Below are 22,987 nucleotides of genomic sequence, written 5' to 3'. Positions count from 1 at the left end.
TCCAAATCCCCCATGGATGAAACGAACGTCCGAGTAAGCTGGAAAAGGAGGGAAGAGGATGATCCTTTCTTCTTGGCTCCACGAGGAATTGTGCTGAAAACCGTAAGTACCCCCCCCCACTTTCTTTACTAAAGACCCCACCTACATGACACTGACCAATCCCTGACCTTGACCTCCACTTGCACCTATTGCCTTAACCCCTACCTGACCGTGGACCAGTAAACCCCCTCATGAAGCCCTACGATCATTTTTTTTTTTTTTTGCTTCGGGCCTGTCTGAGCGTTTGCATTGATGATGCAGATTTTGGGACTCAAGAGTTTTGAGTATGAGCAGAGAAAACTGTTTTATCAGCTGTCTCCAGATTTTGATATTCCCGGATTGGGCTCTGTAGTTTGGAGGTTTCAAAATGTTTTGGAAGGGAAGACATCTCCAACCAAGTGTCCAGGTCTTGCAGGAGACTAGCAGACAGTAAGTTCAGACGCAAACAGCACTTTTAAGGAAGGCTTGGGCATAGTTCAGAGCTCCAGCCAGGAGTGAGGTAAGATCTCATTATATCATAAAGACAGGTGTATGATCCTGACTGGAGATAGAGGTGCTCTATCCAAGAGACTACACTCCACGTTGGAGGGATTCTATGTTCATCGGGTTGAGAAAGTTAAGGCTGCTAAGCAGTGGCATAGCGTGGGTTGTCAGCACCCGGGGCAAGGCAAGTAATTTGCGCCCCCTAACCTGCGGGATTTTAGCACTCTTCCAATAGATTAGTTAAAGAAACCCTTACCCCCTAAGCACTTTAGAGCAGGCCAGGGCCCCCATAGATCCCCTTTAGAGCAGGCCAGGGTACCCATAGATCACCTTTTAGAGCAGGGTCCCCATAGATCCCCCTTTAGAGAATGGTCCTCATATAATCTATGGGGATATTTCTCTAAAGTGGGGAATCTATGGGGACCCTGCTCTAAAAGGGGATCTATGGGGACCCTGGCCTGCTCTAAAGGGGATCTATGGGGGCCCTGGCCTGCTCTAAAGGGGATCTATGGGGATCCTGCTCTAAAGGGGGGAATCTATGGCATAGATCCCCTTTAGAGCAGGGTCCCTATAGATCCCCCTTTAGAGCAGGCCTGGGCAGGTCCCCCATAGATCCTCCTTTACAGCAGGTCAGGGTGAGGTCCCCCATATAGATCCCCTCTTACAGCAGGCCAGGGTGAGGTCCCCCATATAGATCCCCCCTTACAGCAGGCCAGGGTGAGGTCCCCCATATAGATCCCCCCTTACAGCAGGCCAGGGTGAGGTGAGGTCCTCCATATAGATCTCCCCCTTACAGCAAGCCAGGGTGAGGAGAGGTCCCGTCCCCCATATAGATCTCCCCCCTTACAGCAGGCCAGGGTGAGGAGAGGTCCCGTCCCCCATATAGATCCCCCCTTACAGCAGGCCAGGGTGAGGTGAGGTCCCGTCCCCTATATAGATCCCCCCTTACAGCAGGCCAGGGTGAGGTGAGGTCCCGTCCCCCATATAGATCTCCCCCTTACAGCAGGCCAGGGTGAGGAGAGGTCCCGTCCCCCATATAGATCTCCCCCCTTACAGCAGGCCAGGGTGAGGAGAGGTCCCGTCCCCCATATAGATCCCCCCTTACAGCAGGCCAGGGTGAGGTGAGGTCCCGTCCCCCATATAGATCTCCCCCTTACAGCAGGCCAGGGTGAGGTGAGGTCCGGGGTCCCTCATATAGATCACCCCCTTTACAGTAGGCCAGGGTGAGGGGGATCTATATGGGGGACGGGACCTCTCCTCACCCTGGCCTGTTGTAAGGACTCTGGCCTGCTGTAAGGGGGGATCTATATGGGGGACCTACCTCACCCTGGCCTGCTGTAAGGGAAGATCTATATGGAGGACCTCACCTCACCCTGGCCTGCTGTAAGGGGGGATCTATATGGGGGACCTCACCTCACCCTGGCCTGCTGTAAGGGGGGATCTATATGGGGGACCACACCTCACCCTGGCCTACTGTAAGGGGGGATCCATATGGGGGATCATGTCCCCCATATAGATCCCCCCTTACAGCAGGTGAGTGTGAGGTGAGGTCAGGTCCCATCCCCCATTTAGATCTCCCCCCTTACAGCAGGCCAGGTTACTCATAAAATAGATCCCCTCTCTGAGGATCCTCTATGAGTAGTGCTGCCGCTACATAATCATATGGCTCCTTTTAAATACATTCTTCTGTGCCTACAGTCCACATATAGTTGCATACTATTCAGTGTTCTTCTTCTCACACACTCAGTCAGTCAGTCTAGTCACTACTAGCACTGTCTACACAGCCAGCCCACTGAGCCCAGTACTACTCCAGTCACAGTCCTGGCTCCTGTCACTCGTGACTCCTACCTTTTTTTTCACCCGATCACAGCAGGCTAGGTCTTCTCCTCCAGGTCCTCCTAGGTTTTCCTCCTGCAGCGTCTGTCACCACTGGCTCTCTCCTCTCTGGCCTGTGTCACCTGCCGCCGCTGCCAGCTTCTTCTTGCTGCTGCCTGGGCTGGTCTGGTGTGGCTCTCTCCCGCGCTCAGCGCTGCGCTGGGCGGCCGCTGCAGTGCACTGTCCCTCCCCCAGATAGTCCCTTGCTCTCCGCACGCCTGGTCCCCCCCCCTCCACAGTGGGCGGCGACGCGGCGGCTCGGATCGGATTCGCACAGCCAGCACTGCAGTGAGAGAGAGTGAGTGAGTGAGCCAGGCAGGGGCAGAGAGCTGCGAGTGTGAGCGCCCCCCCCCCCCCAGATGTTGCGTCCGGTGCGGCCGGCCCCCCCTGCATCCCCCACGCTATGCCACTGCTGCTAAGGGACTGAGGGAATCTAAGACTCAGAGATGTTACATAGTTACATAGTAGGTGAGGTTGAATAAAGACAATAGTCCGCCCGGTTCAACCTGTGTAGGTGTGTGAGGCCGTAATCATCTCTCATACCCCTGAATGTTCTGATCATTGAGATGTACGTCTAAGAGTCTATTGAAAGCCACCATACTTCCCGCAGAAACCCCCTCTTGTGGTAGAGAATTCTACGATCTTGTAGCCCTCACAGTAAAGAACCCCCCACGTTGCCTGAGGTTAAAATGCTTCTCCTCTAATCGCATTGTATGTCCTCGAGTCCTCATGCAATCCTTCCGACTGAATCATTTTTTTTCTATGCTGTGATCGCCATTGAGATATTTAAAAATTGCTATCATGTCCACTCTCAGGCGTCTCTTCTCCAGGGAGAATAAATCAAGCGATTGCAGACGCTCTTCATAATTAAGGTCCTCCAATCCCCTAATTAGCTTAGTTGCCCTTCTCTGGACTCTCTCCAGCTCCAACACATCCCTCCTGAGGACTGGCGACCAGAACTGGACAGAATACTCCAGATGTGAGTTTTATAAAGTGGTAGGACTTTAGTTTTATCTCTGGAATACAGATGTGAGAGAGCCCAGAGAGTCAGGAGAACCTCTATCACGAGGCCAGAAGTGGACCTGTACAGCAGGGAACTGTGACTACAGGCTGAGTCAGAGGTCAGAGAGTCAAGAGAGTTGATGAGAAGGTCCAGTGATAAGAGCAGCACAAACTTGTTTTGCTATGTAAAACTGAAACCCATACATGTACAAGTTTTATGGTATTTACAGTGCATTCAGTAAATTTTGTTAGCCTTAGGCCCCTTTCACACATGCTGTCCGTTTGTCCGTTTTTCATCCATCCGTTGACGGATGAAAAACGGACATCAATGCATCTCTATGTAAAAACGGATGACAACTGATGATCATCAGTTAACATCCGTTTTCATCCTCTTCCGTCAATGTCCGTTTTTTTGAACGGATGAATGCCCTATTTTTCATCCGTCAAAAAAACGGATCGGACGAAAAACGGATGACAACTGATGACAACGGATGAAAAACTGATGTCAACTGATGACAACGGATGAAAAACTGATGTCAACTGATGACAACGGATGAAAAACAGACGACAACGGATGAAAAACGGATGAAAAACGGATGACAACTGACGAAAAACGGATGAAAAACTGATGAAAAACGGATGAAAAACGGATGAAAAACTGATGAAAAACGGATGAAAAACTGATACATTTGACGTGACTGAACTGATGAACTGAACGGACTGTATGTGTGAAAGGGGCCATACTGTTCTTTTAATCTTCTCTTTTTTATTTGTAAGCTAATGAAATAAAAATAAATTTGCCCTCTCCCCATTATTCATGTCCAACTTTCCATGTTGATCATTTAAGGGGCCTATGTATTTTGTCCTCACCTTTGTACTATTGATATATTTAAAGACTTTTTAGGAATGCAAATGTAGTTAATATGTTATTAAAGCACTCCCGCTTGTTCTCTATGTCCTTTGTTGAGAATAATGGTCCCTTTGAATATCATACTGTAAGGAGTGCTGCCTAATAAAGTTAGCCATTTAGAGTTCTTGTCATACTAACATGCCAAGTTGTCTCCAATTAGCACATCTATAGTAAGCTCTGTGTCATTTGATGATAATAATAGAACCAACAGAGCATTTTTTCATTGTTCTTTTCCACCATCTGACCCATTAAATTGTAAGACAATAACTTCAAGAAATACAAAGCCTTTGTTGAGTGTACAGTACCATTTGCCCAATCAATATCTGAATAATTGAAGTCCTCCATAATGATAACATCGCCCTGTTCACAAAAGAATAGTAGCTTGACACCATGGCGCTAAGGGGCTCCAGAAAAACTGAACAGACTTCCACAACTGATAGCTACCTATACCCAACCAAGACCGAATGATTAAGATGTTGTAACCCTATTAGGACAAGGGAATCTTGTAAATGCACACAAAAAATAGAACAAAGGGCGTAAATATTATCTATAGCACTCTATTAAAGGATAAACTAGAGTAAATACTCACAAAAGCAAATGTAACAGTGTTGTATGTAAGCCAAGGAATCGAAAGATTAACCAACCAATGGAACTCAGAGAGACACACGACACAACACAGAGACACACAACAGAAAGGTGGAGTCAATTTCCCACCATTTTAACTGGTTGCTGGTATGGATTCCTATGTTGTCAGCACCTGATAATGGATACAAGTGAGTTTAATTACAAATTATAGGAGCATCACAAACTTGGAATGCAATTATTTTTTACAATTTTGTAAGATGCTAATAATTTTGTCCAGCCCATTTTTGGAGTTTTGCGTGGAATGTGTCATATTTGACTTTTTGCTTCACCAATTTTTTGTGTCATACCTATACAAACAAAACAAACAAACATTAGAATGCCTAAATATTTTTAATTGCAACAGTTTTCTAGGCGAAGTGGTGCATTATTAGAAGCTCCAAAGAGGTAGCTTTATTGGACTGGCCACCAAAAGCAATCCAGTCAAGTTAAAAAAATATGAGCTTACAGACCCAATTTATATTAATCTGAACAATAGAACCATTTGTGTTACAATGATTTCCAAAGATCACATAGTATTGCCACCCTGTACTTGAGAACAGTAAATAGCTCTTCTTGTCCTGATAAGACTCCCACACATCAAGGTTAGAAAACATCTGTCTTAGCACTTAACCTATTGGTCCTCATACCAAGGTAAGAAAATATGTTTATGACTGTTCCCTATTGAACTGTTGTTACCTCGACCTATAAAAATAAATGTCTTACATGCTACTTATTCATACAACTCATTATATATGTGTGATATGTTTAGATAAAAAGTGTATGGTGTTTCCACTATCTGTAAGGCTAATAAGGATATATGTATAATCAGGGATAGGCACGGGCAAAGGCTGTGGCAAACATTTTCCAAAGTACAGACCTTAGTGAAGGACACCAAGGTACATTTCATAATAAAACCACCAAAAAAACACTACTCTCTACTAGGGTTAAGGTCCTTCTCTAAAGGTGGATCTATGGGAATCCTTCTCTAAAGGGGGATCTATGGGGACTCTGGCCTGCTCTTAAGGGGATCTATGGGGACCCTGCTCTAAAGTCCCCATGGATCCCATTTAGAGCAGGCCAGGGTCCCCATAAATCCCTCTATAGAGCAGAATCCCCCATATATCCCCCTTTAGAGCAGGGTCCCCATAGATCCCCCTTTAGAGCAGGTCAGGGTCCCCATAGATCCGCCTATAGAGCAAGCCAGGGTCCCCATAGATCCCCCTTTAGAGAAGGGTCCTTATAGATCCCCCTTTAGAGCAAGGTCCCCATAGATCCCCTTTTAGAGCAGGGTCCCCATAGTTGCCCCATTAGAGCAGGGTCCCCATAAATGCCCCTTTAGAGAAGGGTCCCCATAGAATTTATGAGGACCCTTCTCTAAAGAGGGATCTGTGGGGACCCTTGCCTGCTCTAAAGGGGATCTATGGGGACCCTGGCCTAGCCTGCTGTAAAGGAGGATCCATGGGGACCCTGCTCTAAAGGGAGATCTATGGGGACCCTGCTGTAAAGAGGGATCTATGTCATTGATCCCCCTTTACAGCAGGGTCCCCATAGATCACCCTATAGAGCAGGCCTAAGTCCCCATAGATCAAACTTTAAGAGCAGGGTACCCATAGATCCCCTTTAGAAAAGGGGCCCCATAGAACCCCTTTTAGAGAAGTGTCCGACCCTGCTCTAAAGGGGGTTCTATGAGGCCCCTTCTCTAAAGTGGATCTATGGGGATCTTGACCTGCTCTAAAGGGGGATCTTTGGCATAAATCCCCCTTTAGAGCAGGGTCCCCATAGACCACCCTTTAGAACAGGCTAGGCCAGGGTCCCACTCCCATTATAGATGCTCCTTAGAGCAGGGCAGGCCAGGGCAGGTCCCTCCCTCCCCCATAGAATCCCCTTAGTGAGTCACTTGACTTTAATACAGTTCTTATTACTTCCTTAGGCTGCCACTGTCTTGAGTCCTCCGGCCTCTCTAGTCCATTCCCCAGTCCAGACTCCAGTCCCCCCTGCTTTAAGAAGAATATATTCTGAATCCCAGTGTTCTCCCGCGCTGGGCGGCCGCGCTGCACACAGTGCATAGAGAGACTCTCATAGACAGTTCCTCCCTCCCCCAGCCAGGGCCCAGATAGAGAGATCACTCCGCAGCCACGCAGCCGCGTAGGCAGCAGGTGTCTCTCGCCACAACCAATCCACTTGTGGGCGGCGCCGGGCAGAGATAGAGCCGAGCTGGAGGAGGGACACGGCGGGACTCGGGAGGGGCAAAACCGAAGGAGGCCAGAGGCGGCGAGGCCCCCACCCCCAAGCCATCGCATCAGGTCGGGGATTGGACCTGTGACTCCTGACGTGAGTCTCCAAAAGTCAGCGGCGGTGCGGCGGACTCAGCAAGGACCGCTCACGGACACATGTCCATGTGCGGACACCTTGCCGATCCATGCGTATAATATCCATAATCCTTGGATATATATTGAATACATATTATTATATATATAGTGCCTTGAAAAATGATTTGTACCCTGTGACGGGAGTCACTTTGGGTGCGGGGTGACCAGGAAACTGGGGGGCACTGGGGATATGGTTTGGATGGCTCCAAATGGGACAGTGATATTCAGGAATGATGTCTCTCTTGAAATATGAAGATTTTATTCCTTGTACATTGTGAGGTCTATGACCAGGAAGTACAACTCCTAATATGGGCATTCCAGGAAGTTTAATGTGGAGACGGACTGTCTATTGCTTAACGATGTTGCTTTTGTCTGAATAAATAATTGTGATATTCTTGTCTCAGGTGGCTTTCCATTCACCTATTGTTAAGTGTGCTATTGAACTCACCAGTTGTCTGCTAAGGGATGTATTGACACTCAGAGTAATGTGTATTGGGGGCTCATTATGTAAGCATTGTGTGATGTTGGGGGCTGGATTTGGGTCATTGTTCATGTAGTGACTACATTACTTCTAACGTGTATATAAAGCGTGTATTCCTTTTCAATAAACAGTCTGATTCTTGCTTGACCATCAATACGGAGCCTCGTCTTATACTTGGGGGGGGGGGGGATTATTCGTATGGGTTTCTTGTTCGGCTGAGTGGAGTGTTCGGTAGCTGCCTTTGTGTTCGGGAATGAAATGTCCTAAACGACTGTAACCCCTTTCATACCGGGGGTGTCATTACATACCCCTTGAAATTTTGCACATTTTGTCAAGTTACAACCAAAAATGTAAATGTTTTTTATTGGGATTTTATGTGATAGACCAACATAAAGTGGCACATAATTGTGAAGTGAAAGGAAAATGGTAAATGGTTTTCAACATTTTTTTTTTTACAAATAAATATGGGAAAAGTGTGGCGTGTATTTGTATTCAGCCCCTGATACCCCTAACTAAAATCTAGTCAAACCAATTGCCTTCAGAAATCACCTAATTAGTAATTAGAGTCCACCTGTGTGTAATTTCATCTCAGTATAAATACAGCTGTCCTGTGAAGCCCTCAGAGGTTTGTTAGAGAACCTTAGTGAACAAACAGCATCATTAAGGCCAAGGGACACACCAGACAGGTCAGGGATAAAGTTGTGGAGAAGTTTAAAGCAGGATTAGGTTATAATAAAATATCCCAAGCTTTGAACATCTCACGGAGCACTGTTCAATCCATCATCCGAAAATGGAAAGAGTGTGGCACAACTGCAGCCAAGAGGCCCATGGGAACTCTGGAGGAGCTGCAGCGACCCACGGCTCAGGTGGGAGAATCTGTCCATAGGACAACTATTAGTCGTGCACTCCACAAATCTGGTCTTTATGGAAGAGTGACAAGAAGAAAGCCATTGGTGAAAGAAAGCCATAAGAAGTCCTGTTTGCAGTTTGTGAGAATCCATGTGGGGGACACAGCAAACATGTGGTCAGACGAGACCAAAATTGAATGTTTTCATCTAAAAGCAAAACACTATGTGTTGCGGAAAACTAACACTGCACGTCCCCCTGAACACCCACCCCACCCCCACTGTGAAACATGGTGGTGAAAGCATCATTTTGTGGGGATGCTTTTATTCAGCAGGGACAGGGAAGCTGGTCAGAGTTGATGGGAAGATGGATGGAGCCAAATACAGGGCAATCTAAGAAGAAAACCTTTTACAGTCTGCAAAAGACTGGAGACTGGGGCGGAGGTTCACCTTCCAGCAGGACAACGACCCTAAACATACAACCAGAGCTACAATGGAATGGTTTACATCAAAGCATATTCATGTGTTAGAATGGCCCAGTCAAAGTCCAGACCTAAATCCAATGGAGAATCAGTGGCAAAACTTGAAAATAACTGTTTACAGATGCTCTCCATCCAATCTGACAGAGCTTGAGCTATTTTGCAAAGAAGAATGGGCAAAAATGTCACTCTCTAGATGTGCAAAGCTGGTAGAGACATCCCCAAAAAGACTTGCAGCTGTAATTGCAGTGAAAGGCAGGTATACAGAGTATTGACTCAGGGGGGTGAATACAAATGCACGCCACACTTTTCACATATTTATTTGTAAAAAAATTTGAAAACCATTTATCATTTTCCTTCCACTTCACAATTATGGCCATTTTGTGTCGGTCTATCACATAAAATCCATAATAAAATACATTTATGTTTTTGGCTGTAACATGACGAAATGTGGAAAATGTCAAGGGGTATGAATACTTTTTCAAGGCATTGTATATATTGATTGCACAAATATGCACTAATAATAGAGCATTATATAATTGCAGTATTATTTCCTTTATTTATTACATGCTACTAATATAAAATCTATGATCAGAACTAAAAAAATAAAATGTATAGAGTTGTGACTGTAGATGCAGGGACGCCTTAAAGTGGCTCTGCAGCATGCACATGTATTTGCAAATGTGTGCAAACTAAACCCCTGATTTAAACGCAAACTGTTAGACAGGATCATTCGTTTTTTTGCAGACTGGTTGGTGAGTTGAGCTGGGAATTTTCTTTGGTTTTGTTTGATATGCTCAGAATGTACCTTTCTTAACCACTTCCCTCAAACCGACATAGCCCTATGTCGGCTGCAAGAAGTGGTTGTACCGGGAGGATGCCTGCAGCTAGAGGCATCATCCCGGTACCATTTTTTAGAGCCGGCGGTCGGCTTTCAGACGGTAATGGCCGATGCGGCTCGGGAGCCACTCGATCATTACCACAGCAAGCGGGAGGGGTCGCCCTCTCGCCGCCTTATGCCGCTCTGCCCGGGTCTCCCGTCCCACCGGCTGGTTAGAGTCCCAAACAAAGCTGAATTTGGCTTTGATCGGGTCTCTGATGATGTAACCCGGAAGTGGCGTCCATGACGTCACATCCGGGTTACTCGGCGGCTAAATACATTGAAGTGCAGTGGAGGGGTTTGGGGTCTGTTAGACCCCCGATCCCTCCATAAAGAGTACCTGTCACTGCCTATTGCTGTCACAAGGGATGTTTACATTGCTTGTGACAGCAATAAAAGTGATCAGATTTAAAAAAAAAAAAAAAAACCTGTGCTAAAATGAAAAAAATAAATAGGAAAAGGGAAAAAAAAAATTTACAGAGTCCCCATCGCCGTGAGCTTGCGCACGAAAGAAAATGTATACGTAAGTTGCGCCCGCGTGAGTAATAATTTTTAAAAAAGAGCTACTCTGTAACTCTAAACTGGTAACCGTTAAAAATTTTTAAAGCGTCGCCTATGGAGATTTTTATTGACCGTAGTTTGTCGCCATTCCACGAATGTGCGCGATTTTAAACCGTAACATGTTGGGTATCTATTTACTCGGCGTGACATCATCTTTAACACTATACAAAAAAATGGGCTAAATGGGTTTAGTTTTTTTTTTTAAATGCAGTGAAATGGATTTTTTTTTAGAAAATTGTGTTTGAAAGACCGCTGCTTGGGGGTAGGGGAGACCATACTATGAACATTAACAAGTTTAGGATTGAAAAGCTGACCAACTGTAAGTAGTGTGCTTGATATTACAATATCATTTGTATTGGGATCCTATAACAAGTTAATCTTAGCACCGGTTCACACTGGCGCGACGCTACTTTCAGGGGCGACCTCCAAGATCGCGGTGCGAGCAGCGCGCCGCGACCTCGGAGCGGCCGCCACAGACTTCATAACATTGAAGTCTATGGCGGTCGCCTCCTGGTCGCCCCAAAGAAGCTCCGGACCCTTTTTCTAGGTCGGAGCGACTTGTGTCGCTCCTATTAGAACGGGTCCGTAGCTTCCCTATGGGAGGCGACCTGCGGCGACCTGTGAGGCGACCAGGTCGCCTCACAGGTCGCCCTAGTGTGAACCGGGGCATAGTCAATAGTTGACTTTTGTTTACAAATTTGTATCTATATATATTGCAAAATGTACTATTTGTTAACCAGTTCTGGACCGGAAGGATTTTCCCCCTTAATAACCAGGCCATTTTTTGCGATTCGGAAATGCGTTAGTTTAACAGACAATTGCGAGGTCGTGCGATGCTGTACTCGGAAAAATTGATGTCCTTTTTTTCCTACAAATAGAGCTTTCTTTTGGTGGTATTTGATCACCTCTGCGATTTTTACCTTTTGCGCTATAAACAAAAAAAGAGCGACAATTCTGAAAAAAAAAAAACAATATTTTTCACTTTCTGCTACATAACATTCCCAAAAAAAAAAAATGAAAAATCTATTTTTTTCATCATTTTAGGCCAATTTGTTTTCTGCTACATATTCTTTGGTAACAAAAAATCGCAATAAGCGTATTTTGATTGGTTTGCACAAAACTTATCTCGTCTGAAAACTAGGGGAAAGATTTATTTCATTTTTTTTTTTTTTTTACTAGTAATGGCGGCAATTAGCGATTTTTTAGTAGAGCTTCTACATTGCAACAGACAGATCGGAAACCCCTAAATGACATTTTTGACACTTTTGGGGGGAAAAGTGACATTACTACAGTAATCAATGTTACTGGTTACTGTAATAATGCCATTGGCAGGGAAGGGGTGATCATAGGGCTAAGTGTGAGCCTAGGGGAGTGTTTTCTAACTGTATGGGAGAGGGACTTGTGAAATAAACACAGAGACCTGTGATCCTATATAGAAAGATCACAGGCGCTCTGTGATCATTCCAGAGAGATCAACGGTCAGCTGTGTTTACAACAGCTGACCGTCCTTCTCACTCAGTGGGAAGCGATCGCAGGTACCCGGCAGCAATCGGGGCCACTGGCCCCATGGATCGGCATCCCCACTGCCTAGTGGGGGCGGGAGCATGCCGATGCAGGCGCGCGCTCGCCCCCAGGAGCACTCATGCAGATCGCCGTACAGTTACGGCGATTCACGCAGCTGAGCCAGCCTGCCGCAGTATATATGCGGTGGATGGTCGGCAAGTGGTTAAACTGCGTACATTTTTTCTATAAAGATGTATTGTTTAACCACTTGCCGACTGCCTAACGCCGATCTACGTCGGCAGTCAGCCCCTCACAGGCAAAGTGACGTAGGGCTACGTCACTAGCTTGTGAGGGTCTAGGGAGCGAGCGCGCGCGGACCCGATGTCCGCCGGTCACTCGGCGATCGGCGGGGGAGAGGGAGAAAGTCAGGCGGCTAGTGTAAACAAGCCACCTGTCATTGTGTGCTAGTGTAAACAAGCCACCTGTCATTGTGTGCTAGTGTAAACAAGCCACCTGTCATTCTCCTCGGTGTAAAAACACTGATCACACGGATCTACTATGTAGATCCGTTGATCAGTGTCCTTACAGCTCAAGCCACAGCCAATCACAGTAGAAAGCAAGCCCCTAGGGACACACACAGCCCCTCCCTCCCAAATAAAGTTAACCCCTTCACTACCAGTGTATTTTTACAGTAACAGTGCATATATATAGCACTGATTACTGTACAAATGTCACTGGTAACCCCAAAAGTGTCAAAAATGTCAGTCAAGGGTCCGATCTGTCCGCTCCAATGTCGCAGTACCGCAAAAAAAATCGCAGATCGCCACCATTACGCGTTAAAAAAAAAACAACAAAAATGACAAAAATCTTTCCCTTTGTTAGTAAACGCGATAACTTTTGCGCAAACCAATCAAAATACGCTTTTTGCGATTTTTTTTTACCAAACATAGGTAGCATAAAACAAATTGGCCGAAAATGTTAAAAAATTTTGATTTTTACATTTTTTTGGGGGGAATTTCATATAAAAAAATGTGAAAAATATTGATATTTTTGCAAAATTGTCGCTCTTTTTTTGTTTATAGCGCGTGATCAAAAAATCGCACAGGTGATCAAATACCACCAAAAGAAAGCTCTGTTTGTGGGAAAAAAAGGACGCCAAATTTGTTTAGGTACAGCGTCGCACGACCGCGCAATTGTCCGTTAAAGTCACGCAGTGCCGAATCGCAAAATACCCCCTGGTCGGAATGGGGGTAAAATCTTCCGGGGCTTAAGTGGTTAAAAAAGACAATTTTAAAAAGCAAGTTTCTTTATACTTAGATACTCTACAAGGTTATAGGATTAAATAATATAACTGCTATGCATATAATATATAATGTAACTGATATTAATATCCTACTACACACCTTGAACAACATGAAATGACATTTTGTATATTTGAAATACACTTTATTACCAAAAGTTACATAGTCAGGTTGAAAAAAGACACAAGTACATCTGGCTCAATCAATAAAAAACAAAAAAAAAAAAAAACAGTATTGAAAATCCAACCATATAATCCCATATACACAATCCTATACCTGCAGTTGATCCAGAGGAAGGCGGAAAAAGCCCAAAAGTATTGGGACGCCTGCCTTTACACACATTACCTTTAATGGCATCCCAGTCTTAGTCCGTAGGGTTCAATATTGAGTTGGCCCACCCTTTGCAGCTATAACAGCTTCAACTCTTCTGGGAAGGCTGTCCACAAGGTTTAGGAGTGTGTCTATGGGAATGTTTGAAGAAGAGCATTTGTGAGGTCAGGCACTGATGTGGACGAGAAGGCCTGGCTTGCAGTCTCTGCTTTAATTAGAAAGATTTATCCTTACTTCCTACCCTGCTGATGTTTTACTAAACAAGAAGTGAGGGGAACTCTCCAACAACAGCACAGGAATAAAAATGCTTTTTTTTAGTGAGGAGGGGAAGACTAGAATCATTGTCAGATTTTTTTTTCTGTCTGTGCCCCTGTGACAGAATATTCTTCACTTCTTGTCTGGTGACACTTGTCAGCAGGACAGGAAGTGAGGGGGAATCTCCTAAACAGAGCCCTGGTTAGCAGAAAAAGCCCAACAGGAATGCTAATCCTTCTCAACTCTATCAAAAACTAGAAATAAAGTTATTGGCTTAACATACACTTGAGTAATGAAACTCTGCTATTATATATATATATATACACATATACTGTATATATATATCTGCTTTAATATAGACAGGGAGCAGACACTTTGTCTGAGCCTACTATAATGAAGAAGTCATTAAAATTATCATGGAGGACAATTAAGGCCCCTTTCACACTGTCCGTCTGTCGGACGGACTCTGTTTATCTCAGCAGGGGATCGATCCGCCGATCCCCCGCTGAGCAGGAAGATGACAGCTGTTCTCTGTGCTGGGTGCGGAGACACAGCTGTCAGGTCCCCATGCATCTCTATGGGGGAATCGGATAGGAACGGACCGACAGTCCGTTCCCATCCGATCCGATCCGCTGGACGGATGGAAAATAGGGTTTCCATCCGTCCAGATTTGACGGATCGGATCGGATGTCAGCAGACATGTCTCCGCTGACATCCGATGCCCCATAGGGATGCATGGGGGGGACCGTTCAGATCCACCAAAAAAACGGACAGGCGGATCTGAACGGTCCGCCTGTGTAAAAGGGGCCTTATATTTTGGTCAATAACATGAACAGTAAATACAATGTAGCAGCAGTTTCCAAACTGTGGCCTAGGGGCCAGATGCGGCCCTTTGCTTGCTTTTGTCCAGCTCTTGGGACACTATTCCATCCACTGATACCAACAAAGGGACATCATTTCCCACACTGACACCAATGAAGAGGCACAAATTCCCCCCAATGACATCAAAGATGGGCACAATTATTCCCAATGACACCAACGATAGGCACCATTCCTCCCACTGACACCAATGATAGGAACAATTACTCCCACTGAAACAAAAGAAGGGGCATTATTTTTTCGCACTGACTTTGGGAACTTTTCTACTCCCAGTGTCCTCAGTCCAGCCCCCTTAAAGTCTGAAGGACAGTAAACTGGCCCTTTGCATAGAAAGTCTGGAGACCCCTGCAATATAGCATATAGAGTTCAGGGATTTCGAAGTATATAAAGTACAGAGTGCAGTGGTTGGGAGTATGCCATGTAGAGTCTAATGTACATAGTGTAGTGGTCAAGGGTATGCATTATACAGTGCAATTGCCAACATTTAGCAGTAAGTGGTAATTACTTTGCAGTCATAGCGTCAGGAGTATGCAATGCATGCAATGCCAGCATACATGTTGAGGAGCATTTCAGACACAGCACACAGTGCTGGCATTCAAGCAACATTTTCACCAAGCAAAAATGTTCCCCCTCCAAGAACCCCTCAAACAAAAAACCCTCCCCAAAGGAAAGTCTTTTTGTACTCTTATCAAATGTCCTTTGTCATGGCACCCAAACTGACTCTTCACCATATAGACCAGTGTTTCTCTATCTTTTTTCAGTCAAGGCACCCCTCGAAATTACGTTGGCACCCCATTCTGAAATGTAGAAGAAGTGAATGGTTTTACATACTGTAGCAACATCAACACACATAGGACACCCAACATTTGTGTTGATGATTTTTTTTACACCTTTGCACATTGGTACTGACTAGTATTCCAGTGTTTCTCCTCTCCCTCAGTTTCCTTCCCTCATTTAGCTAATGTTACCCCAGTGCAGACAGAGAAGGGAAAACAAAGACATCCTCGGGTGCTCAACGTCTTCCTTCTCAATTTATGGCATCATCATTTAAAACCCTTGGTTTTGTGTAGAGAGAGATCCACCTGCCAGTTTTCTGACAATTGTGGGCAAATGTTTTGCATTTTGCCAAAGCACCCCTGAAAATCCCAGAAGGCACCCCAGTTGAAAAAGGCTGTTTTAGACCACCAAAAAGAGCAAAGTTTCAAATCACTACTAAATTTGTATAAATGTGGCCCAGCTTTCTGACAATTGTGGGCAATTTGAGGCAACTGTTTTGCATTTTGCCAAGGCACCCCTGAAAATCCCAGAAGGCACCCTGGTTGAAAAAGGCTGATCTAGACAACCAATATACAGAGAGTCAATACAATACTTGCATTCAATCATTCCTTTTCTATACATCCAATATTGCATTTCCTTTTATAGCTGCTGCTTGGCATTATGTGCTATAGATTGGCTTACTTTTAGCCACAAAACCAATGTCCTGCTCAAGCCTCATTTTCCACAGCATCAGACAAAAACACATCGCTCTGAACAGTGGAACCATCAGGTAAATGGAAACGTCCATCGGGTGCACAGGCTGCGGTGATCTCTCCGAACACCATGGAATACAATGTCAAGCAAAAAGAGAGCTGGCAAGTCTATAAATCCTTAAATTCTTTATTATCACACTTCAGTGAGTAAAATAGACAAGGTGGCTAACGCGTTTCGGCGATGAGCCCTGGTCACAGCAAACCATTTTCCACAGCAGTGTGTCCAGATCCAGATCGCTGTTTTTTTGAGATCCTTTAACCACTTTACCACCGGAGGATTTTGCTGTCTTACGTCCAGGCCACTTTTTGCGATTCGGCATTGTTTGACTTTAACTGACAATTGCGCGGTCGTGCGACGCTGTACCCAAACGAAATTTACGTCCTTTTTTTCCCACAAATAGAGCTCTCTTTTGGTGGTATTTGATCACATGTGCGATTTTTTACTTTCTGCGCTATAAACAAAAAAAGAGAGTAAATTTTGAAAAAATTATATTTTTCACATTTTTTTTATATGAAATTCCCCCCCAAAAAAATGTAAAAATCAAAATTTTTTTAAATTTTTGGCCAATTTGTTTTCTGATACCTATGTTTGGTAAAAAAAAAATCACAATAAGCGTATTTTGATCGGTTTGCGCAAAAGTTATTGCGTTTACTAAGGGAAAGATTTCTGTCATTTTTGGTGTTTTTTTTTTTTAAACGAGTAATGGCGGTGATCTGCGATTTTTTTTGCGGTACTGCGACATTGCGGCGGACAGATCAGACCCTTGACTGATATTTTTGACACTTTTGGGGGTACCAGTGACATTTCTACAGTAATCAGTGCTATAAATATGCACTGTTACTCTAAAAATGACACTGGTAGTGAAGGGGTTAATTTTATTGGAGAGGGAGGGGTTAATGTATGCCTGGTGCTTACTAACGTGTGTGGGGGGAGGGGACTGTGTGACACAGGGACAGATCGCATGTTCAGCTATGCTGAACCCTGCAATCTGTCACTGTTTGTCACTTAGGAGATCCGACCGCTCTGTTTACACAGGCGGGCGGATCTCCAAACTAGATTCTCCGACGATCGGGGAAGAGCAGCGGCGATCGCCGCTGCTCCTCCCCTGGCCCGACTCCCCTGAATACAGCGGGAGCGAGCCTCCGGCGGCGCGCGAGCGCCGCCCACAAGGGGAGGAGTCCAGCGACGTAGGTCTGCGTCGCTGGACGATAACTAACCACTTTGCCGCAGTAGAGCTCGAGTGAGCGGTCGGCAAGTGGTTAAAAAAAAAAAAGTTGCTATCCTGGACTTAAGTTCTTTTTTAATTGAATACATTTTTAACTGTTGTTTTCACAATGTGCATGAAAAATGTGTTTTTAAAAATACATGATGCATATGTGACACAAGATTCCCAGAACACTTTAAGTTTTCTAAAGAGAGAACGCAGTAGAATGCCTGACATTCTCTGCTGATTCCAGATAATGTGGCGATAGAAGTTTCCTAGAACAATTAAGATGATTAAAATTTAACAAAACGGTTAGTAGCCAAGTGTCTCTCAGTATCTTGCCTAGCAAACATTGCAATAAAGTGCAAAGTCTAATCACTCACATCAGAAAGATTGTAATATGTTATGTAATTTTTTTCAGAGCTGCAACTGACGATATGTAAGTGTTAGAATGAAACAAGGGCAAAACCTGACACAGCTTTATGACGTGTAACAACACGCAGGGACTAGCTGATCAGCCAAGCAATATTAGATCACCACACTACTCTGACCATATTTATGGCATGGCTTATCTTCTGTAGAGTAATATTGTCCATGTACCCTGTTTGCTCATAATTCAACGATTTGCAGCATTGTTGGAAATAATCTGAATGTCTAGGGATTAAAGCAGACAGTCACATGTAGTACTGGAGCAAGGTAAATCTGTCTGAGAACCTCACTTTTTGTGTCTGTCACCACTTTCGTTACTAGGAGATGTCAACTTTACACCTATACAACAGAACTGCGGTGGCTCCTATTGCATGGCTGTAGGTGCACTTTTTGCTGGTTGTCAAATTTGACAAGCTACTGTATATACTCGAGTATAAGCCGACTTTGTCAGCATGTTTTTTTATGCTGAAAAAGCCCCCCCCCGGCTTATACTCGAGTCACGGTCTCACTTACCTTTTAATAATGGTGCCGCCCTGCGTCAACACGTCACCGCACATGCGCCGTCTGCCCGGGAATAGCCGAACGTGTACGGGCTTTCCCGAGCATCGGCGGCACATGACGTGACGTGTTGCCGCCGGGGCGGCCCAATTTTTAAATGTAAGGCGCCTCACCGACATTTCCTCATGCAGTGCTGCGGGCAAGGTACATGACATTCTCCTGTACCATGCCCGCAGCACTGCATCTCCTATGCCATGCCTGTACCATCATCTGTGCCATGCCTGTATCATCACCTGTGCCATCTCTTGTGCCATATGTGTACCATCTCTTGTGCCATGTCTGTACTATCTACTGTGCCATGCCTGTACCATCTCCTGTACCATCTCCTGTGCCATCTCCTGTGCCATCTCCTGTGCCATGCCTGTACCATCACCTGTGCCATGCCTGTACCATCTCCTGTACCATCTCCTGTTCCATCTCCTGTGCCATCTTCTGTGCCATGCCTGTACCATCTCCTGTGCCATGCCTGTGCCATCTCCTGTGCCATCTCCTGTACCATGCCTGTACTATCTCCTGTACCATGCCCACAGCCCTGCATCTCCTGTACAATGCTCACAGCCCTGAATCTCCTGTACCATGCCCGCAGCCCCTGTTTTGTGTCTCGTGGTGGTCCAGTTGGGTCCAGTAGCTGCTGCATTTCCCACCCTAGGCTTATACTCGAGTCAATATGTTTTCCCACTTTTTTGTGGTAAAATTAGGTGCCTCGGCTTATATTCGGGTCGGCTTATACTCGAGTATATACGGTATGTCTTATGGATGTTTGTGGAAATGTATACCGCGCCAAACACTTAAAAACCCACAGCCAGCAAAAATAAACGACAATTTGTGACAAGAAATAAATAAATAAAAATGCAGCGCTGATAAAACAATATAAAGTGCAAATCAATGCTTACATGAAAGGAAACCTAGTATTCTGTATTGTGCAAACAAATGCAAAGATGTGCAAATATGCATAGAAGAAAATAAAACCAATATCCTAGGTTTGAGTAAGAGTAAAATCCGCGCTAAGGTTATCAAAGGATTAGAAGGATATGTATAAAGGTCGGCTGCAGCCTACCCAAGACTATAGTCCAAAGACTATATAAAATGGTGTATAAAAATTAGGGTATTGGCGCTGCCAATCTATAAGGTGCAAATGAATAAATAAATAAGTGTAAAAACTGTGATGTGGTGGTACACAAAATAATGATATGTAAAATAAGCCAATAATAAATATATAAATGGGTGTACAATTTCAAATAATAATATACAATCAACAATAAATATAGTGCAATAAGGCCCCGTTCACACTGGGGCGACGCTACTTCCCGGGGCGACCTCCGAGGTCGCGGCGCGCTGCTCGCACCGCGACCTCGGAGCGGCCGGGACGGACTTCATAACATTGAAGTCTATGCAGGTCGCTCCGGGTCGCCCCAAAGAAGCTCCGGACCCTTTTTCTAAGTCGGAGCGACTTGTGTCGCTCCTATTAGAACGGGTCCATAGCTTCTCAATGCAAGGCGACCTATGGCGACCTGTCAGGCGAGCAGGTCGCCTGACAGGTCGCCCCGGTGTGAACAGGGGCTAAGAGTGAATGGCCAACAGGAGGCGTGAGAAAAGTGCAAAGTGCGTATCAAAAACAATAAATTGGTATAAAAACTTGATGAATAGAAGATGCAATGTGCAATCAGCACCTGATAAAATACAATAAAAATATATAACCAGCAGAAAGCGTAGAGAAAGTGCAAAATGCGTCTCAGTAAATAAATAAGTGGTATGATAAACCATAAATTAGTAAAGAAAGTGCAATAGTGAAATAAAATGTGAACTAATGATGTGCAGTGCTAAATGGTAGCACTGAAAAATAAAATGAAAATTGAGCATAAGGCCCCTTTCACACGGGCGGTCCGATCAGATCCGCCTGTCAGTTTTTTAGGCGGATCTGATCGGATCCTCCATGCAGCTCTATGGGGCAGCGGGTGTCAGCGGAGGTCACCTCCGCTGACACCCGCTGCCATCCGCATCCGATCCTGTGCTGAAATCTGGACGGATGGAAACCCTATTTTTCCATCCGTTCAGTAATCGGAGCGGAGCGGATCTGAAGAGAGCGGACAAGCGGTCCGCTCTCCTCCGATCCCCCATAGAGGGCAGCGGGTGCTGAGACACCTCCCTCTCCGCTCTGCAAGCGGAGACGGAGCTGTCATCCGCCCGGCTCAGCGGGGATCGCGGATCGATCCCCGCTGAGCAACACGGATCCGCCTGCGGAGGCGGACCGTGGGAAAGAAGCCTAAGAGTATGCTATTAAAGGATTATGTGAGTGAATAACACACCAAATGGTGCGGGATAGTGCACAAAAACATTTTTTTTAGAAGTGTGTAGCTGGAAATACAGTCCAATAAAGCAATGCTTGGAAAAAGAAATTAGTCCATATCTTGGTAGGTGTACAGAAAAAGTGGAAATAACTTTATGGTGACCCCAAGGTGGGTGACTGGTGAGGTGTGGGGTGACCCCTAGTAAAAATACCTACTAACCAGATATACCCACCCCACACAGGGGTATAGAGCGGGTATTTGGAATATAACTGGGTATTCCTTCCTCTGGCTTCTTGGTTCCCTTCTGTGTAGGGGAGAGGCGTAATGGGCAGCCACTGGGGAAACCAGGTGTCCCAAAGGAAAAACGGGCTTAGTAGGGTCTTCTCCTAATGGTATGGAGTCCGGCGGTCCGTGGGTGGAGTCCGGTCAATTTAAAAAGTCAGTTCAGAGCGAGATAATGGCGTCCTGGAACGCAATGCGTTCCACCAGGATACCGGAACCGGAAGTGATGTGACGGCGCTGTACGCGTTTCATCATCCGACGTCTTCTGTCATCAGGCTAATATAGGATACCCTAATATCCTAGGTTTGCTTTCATGTTAGAATTGATTTGCACTTTATATTGTTTTATCAGCGCTGCATTTTTATTTATTTGTGTCTTATGGATAACATTATGGGGTTGCTTTACTAAAGTCAAGTGTAGTGCTCATCCCCAAAGGGGCTGCTGGGGATATGCCCAGGTCCTCCCAAATAGCACAGAGGCTGCCAGTCACACAAGCACAGTTCCACGCACACTGACAATTAAGGCTCAGTCTAGGGAATGTCTTCCTAGTGTTGAATCATAAATTACTAAACCACGCTCTCACTTGCATAAAAATATGAAAAAAAAGAAATAATATTAGGCTCAAAAAGTCTAATAAATAGTGTTGAGCGAACACGGACTGTATTATTCGTGTTCGTACCGAATAATTGGATTTTTTGTACCCGAACACGGACACGGACACTTTACTGTATGTTCGGGTAAAAATCCGTGTTCGGTCGTTTTATTTCCGGGTTTTGCATGCTTTGGCGCTCTTTTCATGGCGGGCTTTCAACAGCCAATCAACAATCGTTTAACTGGTGTGCCTTAAGCCATCCCAGCCATGCCTGCAAATGTCTTAGTAGCTGTGATTGGCCGTCTGAAGCATGTGACCAAGTCTTTATAAGTTCGAGGCAGCCGCAGCGGCGTCATTATGCTGCTTATATCAGGGACAGAGCACACATCAATGTGCTGGCTGCTGATTAGGGAAAGATAGGCAGGAAAAAACCATTTGTGTCCGGATAGAATTGAGGGACAGGTCGGAGTGTTTAGGCAGGGCGAGTTGTAGGCATTTTAGGGATAGAGTCTGCTGAATTATAGGGTCAGTGTCTTCTACAAACTACAATCGATATTGCTGTGTGGGGGGTGGGGTGAATCTGCACTCAATCCTGATCTACGATCTCTTCTCAATCCTGTTAGGGACAGAGTCTGCTGAATTTTAGGGAAACTGTGTTCTACAAACTACAATCGATATTGCTGTGTGGTGTGGGATTGGAGATAGGCAGGTGTCAGTGATCCACATCCATTTTTCTGTGTGTGAGCTGCAGTGAACACAATCTTTTTGGGCTGCAGTGAACACAATCTTTTTGGGCTGCAGTGAACACAATCTTTTTGGGGTGCAGTGAACACAATCCTTTTTGGTGTGCAGTGAACACAATCTTTGTGGGGTGCAGTGAACAAAATCCTTTGTGGGGTGCAGTGAACACAATCTTTTTGGGGTGCAGTGAACAAAATCCTTTTTGGGGTGCAGTGAACACAATCCTTTTTGGTGTGCAGTGAACACAATCTTTGTGGGGTGCAGTGAACAAAATCCTTTGTGGGGTGCAGTGAACACAATCTTTTTGGGGTGCAGTGAACAAAATCCTTTTTGGGGTGCAGTGAACAACATCCTTTTTGGGGTGCAGTGAACACAATCTTTTTGGGGTGCAGTGAACACAATCCTTTTTGGTGTGCAGTGAACACAATCTTTGTGGGGTGCAGTGAACAAAATCCTTTGTGGGGTGCAGTGAACACAATCTTTTTGGGGTGCAGTGAACAAAATCCTTTTTGGGGTGCAGTGAACAACATCCTTTTTGGGGTGCAGT

Source organism: Pelophylax lessonae (genome assembly GCF_965119305.1).
Source record: "Pelophylax lessonae genome assembly, chromosome: 11".
NCBI classification, from domain to species: domain Eukaryota; kingdom Metazoa; phylum Chordata; class Amphibia; order Anura; family Ranidae; genus Pelophylax; species Pelophylax lessonae.
This window is presented reverse-complemented; position numbering follows the sequence as displayed.